We start from the raw sequence: 8,269 nt of genomic DNA on the forward strand, positions 1-8,269 counted from the left end.
AAGAGCGTCAATCCGACTGAATCTCTTTGCACAATCAGAGCATTCAAAAGGCTTTTCCCCAGTGTGGATTCTTTGATGCTGTCGAAGATGGCCACTGTGACTGAATCTCTTCTCACACTCTGAGCATTCAAAAGGCTTCTCCTCTGTGTGGATTCTTCGATGCTGTTGAAGAGTGCCACTCTGACTGAATCTCTTCCCACACACTGAGCATTCAAAAGGCTTCTCCCCTGTGTGGGTTCTTAGATGTTTTTGAAGAGCATCATTCCGACTGAATGTCTTTGCACATTCGGAGCATTCAAAAGGCTTTTCCCCTTTGTGGTTTTTTTGATGATGTTGAAAATTGCTACGCTGACTGAATCTCTGTCCACACTCTGACCATTCAAAAGGTTTTGCTCCTCTGTGGATCCTTTGATGCACAAGGAGCTGTGATCTGTATCTGAAGTGCTTTCCACACTGAAAGCATTTCTGTGCCTTCATTATAATGTTCTTTGGATAATGTATGCTACCCTTTCCTCCATCAGGGAATGCCATTGCAGTCTCTGAGGAGATAAATAGCTTCTCTCCTGAATGAATCCTTTGGTGCTGAACAGGGTCTGATTTCTCTGAGAACCTCTCGCCCCAGTCTGAGCAGCTGTAAAGTTTCTCTCCTAGATGTGTTCTTTGATGTCTAAGGAGCTCTGCACTGCAAATCGTGGTCTTTCCACACTCCAGGCATTGATGGTTCTTCTTTCCACTGTGCATTCGTAAATGGGTATTATATTGGGTTTGATCTGAGAAGTTCATTCCACACTCCAAGCACTTGTTTGTTTCCTCTACCATGTGAATTACTTCATGGAAATCCCCCCCTTGGCAAGAAATGGGTTTATCCCTCTTCTTGACCACGTGGCTGCCTGTCTGACTCTTAGGTCCAACTTGGTTGCTCATGTTTCCCCTCCTGTCTTCATTCTTGACTTCATCTGGTGATGCATGATGCAGTTCTTCATCCTCCTCATCACTCTGGTCATCTCCTGCTGGAATAAGGAGAGAAATCCTGTTAGAATCAGCGCAAGGAGGTCTAATCTGCACCCGAAGTTCTGTCCACACCCTAAATATTTCAGTGGCTTCTTCTGTACTGGAGTGTACAATAATATACACTTTCAAATTACATTAAGCCTCCTTCATCAGAGATGGTTGGTTTCGACTCTGACCATTTCTTTGGCTCCCCAGCTGTGTGACTTTTTTGGTGTGAAGTCAGGGCTCTTTTCTGACTGAAGCCCTTTCTGCACTGCAAGCAATTATATGGTTTCTTCTCCTAAAGGCACTGGTGCCTGCAAAATGACATTCATTCTCTGACTGAAGGTCTTTGCTAACGCCACATTTTCATTCTCCCTAGAGTGGATTCTCTGATTAGGATGGAGGCCTCTGTTCCTTCATTTTTTGATTGACCTTTCTTCCCTTCTGGGAAGGTGTTAGCTCTCGGTTGGAGAAGTCCTGGTCTGGACCCGGAAGGCGGAAGAATCTACTCAGCTAAGAAAAATCCCTGCAGTGGGATGCTCCGGCCAGGCGGTGGCAGTGTGGCGCTGCGGCTGTTCGGAACATGACTGAGTCAAGCCAGAAACGTTTCCACCGGGCAGTACGGCGTGTGCAACTTAAATGAATTATATGTTGTCTTCCCTATCCCCTATGAAAAACACTGTTAGTCCCCTGTCTAAAGAGTAACTGTAAATCACTTTGAGCCCACTTGTGGGGAAAGCGAGTAATAAATCAAAAGCATTATTATTATTCTTGCACTCGAATTTCACAGAAACCCCTTCCTCGGCACAGAATAGTCTTATCCCTCCTCTTACCAGTTTGGCTTTCCTCCTGACTCTGCCGTCCATCTCTGAAGTGTCCTTCGGCATGTTCACTCTTGGCTTTTTCCAAAGAGATCCCCTGGAATTCCCTAGCTGTCTCCTCTACATCTGCTGCTGGAATAATGAAAGAGTTTTAATAAGCACCCATACAAGAATGTTATCAGATCTTCTTTCCTCCCAAACTGAGCCGCTGGTCACACCTTACCCCTGCCAGGCCCTCCTGGGACTTTTAGGAAGACCAGCAACGTTTTATTCCAGGTAGAAGCCTTTGTGTGCAAGCACACTTTTTCTTCTTCAGAGACAGAGAAGGAGGGAAAAAAACGGGAGGGAGAGAGGGGGGGAGAGACAGAGAGAGAAAGAGAGACAGAGAGAGACAGAGACAGAGAGACAGAGACAGAGAGAGACAGAGAGAGAGACCTGTTTTTAATACAAAAAACGTTTTATTCCAAGCAGGGCTATTTTTGGGCAGGAACGCACAGGAACGGAGTTCCAGCTGGCTCCCAGGTTGGCCACGCCCAACAGGAACTCATTAGCATAATAGGCCACACCCAACAGCAGAAACTGATTATGATTGGCTACATTAGGGGTGTGTGGCCTAACAAGCAAAGAAGTTCCTGCTACAAAAAAGCCCTGGGTTTGACAACGAACAAGGTAAACAGAATAAGAAGCAAAAGGTGGGTGTGGCCGGATGACCACACTTCTGGTACCATGGAGGTGTGGCCTAATAGGCTAATGAGCCGTGCTATCAGGGGTGTGACCCAATATGCTAATGAGTTTCTGCTGTTGGGATGTGGCCTATTATGCTAATGAGTTCCTGCTGGGCTTTTTCTACCAAAAAAGCCCTGCTTCCAAGTATGAGAGAGAGAAAGTCCTATGTTTAAGACCAAAAACGTTTTATTCCAGGTATAAACTTTTCTGTGCAAGCACACTTTCAGAGGGGGGGGGGAGGGAGGGAGGGAGGGCAAAACCCAGAGAGAGCATGCCGGGTGGGAGGGAGCCCCATGGAACTTGGAGAGATCCCCCTTTCAATTTCTTAGGGGGACGGAACCTTACAGCACAGTTTGCATTCCTTATTAGTGAAAGGTAGCAAGAGTCCAGCAGCACCTTAATGACTAACAAAATTTGTGGGAGGGCATGCACTTTCATGAATCACTGCTCCCTTCTTCAGATACGGCTGGAATGTGAGTCCATCTGTCCTTATATCTTGGGAGAGTGAAGTGATTCAGACGCCAAAAGACAACAGCAGGCATTGGTAACGAGAGAAGAAACCTAGGTCTCAATTCAGTCCAGGAGTTTGTATTGTCTTGAGCTTCATGACCAGTTGCAATTCAGCACTATACAAAGCTCACTCTTCTTGGCTTTTCTTCTAGCTACTCTAGCTCTCTTTTTTGCGTACAATGAAACGCACACAGAATTCTTCTGTATCTGAGATCTAGCTCTAGTCTAGTCCTCATGTTTTCCTAATTGACAAAGGCAGTGCAGTTACCAGCATTCCTTACCCTTATTTATTGGTTGATGAAGGTTTGAGAGTGTCAGAATGGTTTATACTGTTAAATGATTAGTTTATAATCCAACGTTGTTGCTTGTTATTGCTTGTTCAAGGCTTGTGATGTTTATTGTTGTAAATGATTGTTTAAAAACGAATTAAAAATACATTAAAAAAAAAGCAATTCAGCAGTCTATCTAATCTCCCTTTGAAATTCCTTTGTAAGAGAACTGCTATTCTTAGGTCAGCAACTGAATGACCTGGAAGATTAAAGAGAAGAAGAAGAAGAGATTGGATTTATACCCCGCCCTTCACTACCCAAAGGTGTCTCAGAGCGGCTTACAAACTCCTTTCCCTCCCCCTCCCCACAACAGACACCCTGTGAGGTAGGTGGGGCTGGGAGAGCTCTTGACAGAAACTGCTCTTTTTTCAAGAACAGCTCTTATCAAAACTAGGGCTTGCCCAAGGTCATCCAGCCAGGTGCAAGTGGAGGAGTGGGGACTCAAACCCGGTTTTCCCAGATTAGAGTCCATGCACTTCAAACACTACACCAAACTGGCTCTACACTGCACCACTACACTACACTACACCAAAATGTCCCCTCCCCATTTTTCGAATGTTGTGGTTTCTAATAGTGGTAGAAAGAATAAGAGTCCAGTAGCACCTTTAAAGACTGACAAAATTGTGTTGGGCTATGTGCTTTCGTGAGTCACTGCTCACTTCTTCAGACTTATTTCCATTTATTCTTTGCATCCTCCTGGACTGAATCCTCCTGTACCAAACTGAGACCTAGGTTTCCTGTCTCATTACCAATGCTGATATCTCCACCCCTCTGCATATCACACCTAATCCAATCACGGCTGCTATTGCCATTCAGCATCTGAAATAATCTTTATAAAGCTTATACCTCTGGTACCTTGTGTTACATTTTATGGCACGCATGGCCCTGCCTGACAAAGTGACACTTATGTCAGATCCGGCCCTCATAACAAATGAGTTCGACACCTCCAGGCTACCCAGTTGTGTGAATAGTGAAATTAGGGTGAAATGTCCAAGAAAGGATGAGCCAGGTGAGATTACAGGATTTCGTCTTCCCTGTGGGCAGGGGTCATTTCATAGAAAAAGAGGTTCAGGGGCTCATTAGCATAACTTATTTGCATATGCCACACACCCTGACATCACCGGAAGTGTGTCAGAAGGCAACACCCACCGCTCAGGCTCCACTGGACTGTTTTGGATTGCTAGCTATTGGGGGGGACCGGGGACATGCAGATCTGCCCTCGCAGAGGAGGGAGAGCTTGTACCTGAATAAAACCTGGTCTTAAAGGTGCCACTGGACTGTTTTAGACCGGGGGGGCCAGGGGGGAGGCTCTGCAGCTTACCTGGCTGCTTCTTGCTGTGACTGAGGGCTGCTGGGAGCAGGGGGTGGGGCTTGTTGCATGTGGCTGCCCCCTGGGCTCTTTATTGCCGGAGCTCCGCTCCTGTGTGCTCCTGCAGGAAATGACCCCTGCCTGTGGGCCTCAATAGAGAGAGAAATATCTCTCCGTTTTGGATGGGGGAGGGTACCTATTAGTCCTATAGATGCCCCTAGGGCCACCCTCCCATCACAGCCAGTTCAGACTTGTTCTTTTGCTGCTAGAATCCATACTGTTTAGTTCTGTTTCATCTCGGTTTGGTGTACTTTTCCAGGCCACATTATGGCCTACTTCTAGTAGGGGTGTTGGGGGGGAAGAACATGATAAGGGGTGTTTTCTGACAATGGCTCCTCTTTGCAGAGGCATATAGGGGGCCTTGCTCAAGTGGTTAAGACGCTGAACTGCAGGCCAGAAGGTCGGTAGTTCAGCAGTTCGAGACCCAGGTCCCGCATGACGGAGTGAGCTCCCGTCTCTAGTTCCAGCTCCTGCCAACCTAGCAGTTCAAAAGCAAGAAATTGCAAGTAGATGAATAGGGACCATTTCGGTGGGAAGGTAACAGCGTTCCGTGTGCCTTGGTGTTTAGTCATGCCGGCCACATGACCACGGAAACGTCTTTGGACAGCGCCGGCTCTTCGGCTTTGAAGCGCAGATGAGCACCGCAACCCTAGAGTCGGATTCGACTGGCTTTCGAGCAAGGGAACCTTTACCTTTTTACAGACCCTTAGAGCAGCACAGGGTTGTCATTGTTGTCAACCCTCTTCCCTCGGGACAGGGGGAGATAGTGCTCGCAACCCTAGGAGAAACCCCGGAACACCTGGCTTTTCTCTGTGTGTGTGTGTTTCTGTGCCAGATGCTTTTCTGCCTCAAGTGGGTAGAAAGGGCTTAGCCTTTGGGAAGGAATTGGTCGCTTGGCTCTTGAGAAGACATTGCTACAGTGCTTCCTCCATCCTGTCGCGGCTCAACCAACTGTGCCTCAAATCACTCTGTGTTTACTGGTCTGAAAGGGTCAGTGGGAATCTCTTCAACAGGGCACGGTTCCACCCTTTTGGGGTGAGGACCGATCCCCCTCACCACAGCAGAGGGTGCTGTGTGGTTTGGCTTAAGTGAGCTCCCCTTGGGTTTCAGTGTTAAGTGGTGGGACTACCCACCACAGGCCACCGCTGCAAGGTAGAAAAGCTCCTAAGAAAGCACTCAGACCCATCTCCACTGAAGGCATCCAGGGGACAGCTGAACCAATGGTTAGAGGTGCCTTTGGCCTTGTCCAGGCAGGGCTGCTGTTCTTAGGTAAAAAAGGTAATGGTTCCCTTGCTCGAAAGCCAGTCGAATCCGACTCTAGGGTTGCGGTGCTCATCTCCGTTTCAAAGCCGAAGAGCCAGCACTGTCCGAGGACGTTTCCGTGGTCATGTGGCCGGCATGACTAAACACCAAGGCGCACAGAACGCTGTTACCTTCCCACTGAAGTGGTCCCTATTTATCTACATGCAATTTCTTGCTTTCAAACTGCTAGGTTGGCAGGAGCTGGAACTAGAGACGGGAGCTCACTCCATCATGGGGCACCCGGGTCTCGAACTGCTGAACTCCTGACCTTCCGCAGCCTGCAGTTCAGCCTCTTAACCACTTGAGCCACCGCAGCTCCTGATGGGGGGATGCACTAGCCCAAATGAGTGGTATCTGGGGCAGCCAATCAGAAGGAAGGATTTCTCCCACGGAATCACCCCGTGGGACTTCTTCTTTCGGGGCCTCCTGCCGCCCTCCGTGGCTGAGGATTTACTTCGATTTACAAAGTTCAGATCCCGCCTTTCAGCCCCTGGAAGGGAGGGGGGGCCTATTTATTTCATCAGATCTACCCCTCCGCTCCCTCTCCCTGGAATGGGACTTCCGCATGGCCTCTCTAGCGCCGCTGTGGTTATCTCAGTATTTAAACAGGACTCAAGGCGACTTCACAGCACCCAAGAAAACAGTACAAAAGACACAATAAAGAAACTCAATACATAAAACGATTAGCAAGCCTGCAGTTCAGCGTCTTAACCACTTGAGCCACCGCAGCTCCTTCTTAGGTAACCCTCCTCTTTTTCCTGGAATAGCCAGGATTTCAGGACAGTGAAGCCACTCAAGCGCCACAGCTGAGCTCAGCCCCGGAAGGAGCTTCCGAGCGTCTAGATTCAAGGCCCCAGAAGGCCTCCCTCCCTCCTTACCTAGCGGGCTTGATCATTTTACCAAACCAAGAGTGGCTTAAAGTGAAGCAGAAATGCTTCATGGGCACTCCTTGCCCGTTATGGGTGGTTGTCCGTCTCCACCAAAGTCTCTCTTATCATCCTGGTTTCTTTTGCAGAGAGAGGGAGGGGAGACCATTCTTATATGGGGAAGGAAAGAAATCCACGGAAGAGGAAAGAATTCTTCTGGAAGGAAGGAACCGTGGTCAAGATTAAAGCCCACAAGCCGAGCCAGTAAAAGGGGGACAGATCCACACCAGATCAGAGTCAGAGGGGATGGCTGTAATCAGGGGTCATTTCGTAGAAAAAGAGGTGCTGGAGCTCATTAGCATAACTCATTTGCATACGCCACACCCCCTGACATCACCGGAAGTGTCTCAGAAGGCAACACCCACCGCTCAGACTCCACTGGACTGTTTTGGATCGCTAGCTATGAGGGGGGGGGAACGCACAGATCTGCCCTCACAGAAGAGGGAGAGCTCGTACCTGAAGGCAAGCTGGGGGGGGGGGCTCTGCAACTTATCTGGCTGCTTCTTGCTCCCCGTGGCCCGAGTGAGGGCTGCTGGGAGCAGGGGGCGGGGCTTGTTACATGTGCCCGCCCTCTGGGCTCCTTACTGCCGGAGCTCCGCTCCTGTGCCCTCCCGCAGGAAATGACCCCTGGCTGTAATCCCATCTTGGGGAAGAGTGTGTTGTCAAGGTTGGCAACTGAGACACTGGGATCTGGCCCCTTCCAGAGTCCTTCTGAGGGCCTCTCAGCCCCGCCTTTGCCTCAGGCCAGGACACCCTCTCCGGCTTGGGTGAGGGCCGCCACACTGCCCTCGGTTGCCCCTGGACCAGCAGGGGGGCCTGTATCACTCTACACAGTCATGCGAAACATTGTTTTCACTGCCACCTCAAGTCCTTGAGGCTTCCAGCAGGGGCCCAGTAGCTGGGCAGGCCTCACAACCACAGGATGCTTTTCAGTATTTTGATTCGTGCACCATCCCAATGGCAGCCATTCGCACCTTTGGCACCTATGAGAGATCCTTACCCAGCGAGGCCACGCTCCTGTAGTTCTCCAGCATGACGTCCCGGTAGAGAGCTCTTTGGCCCGGATCCAGCAAGGCCCACTCGGCCTCGGTGAAATACACGGCCACCTCCTCAAAGGAAAAGGGAGGCTGAAAGGAAAAGCAGATTCCCTCGTCAGAGATCAGTCCCGGAAGAGACTACACTCTCAACAGGGGCATTCTGGGAGGGTGGAGGATGTAGAGTCTGGCATGCGTCAAGAGAGTGGGGTTCAAAGACTCTCTCTCCTCGGTCCGCAGGACCAAAAGCCTCCTTGAG

General features: G+C 49.5%; 1 pseudogene; it reads right to left on the reverse strand.

Moving 5' to 3' along the window:
* Positions 1-8,039, reverse strand: part of LOC107115621 — a 9,045-nt pseudogene extending 1,006 nt beyond the window's left edge.
* Between the last annotated feature and the right edge of the window lie 230 nt (positions 8,040-8,269).

The sequence above is a fragment of the Gekko japonicus genome, unplaced genomic scaffold, assembly GCF_001447785.1.
Source record: "Gekko japonicus isolate JY-2015 unplaced genomic scaffold, Gekko_japonicus_V1.1 scaffold2255, whole genome shotgun sequence".
Taxonomy (NCBI): domain Eukaryota; kingdom Metazoa; phylum Chordata; class Lepidosauria; order Squamata; family Gekkonidae; genus Gekko; species Gekko japonicus.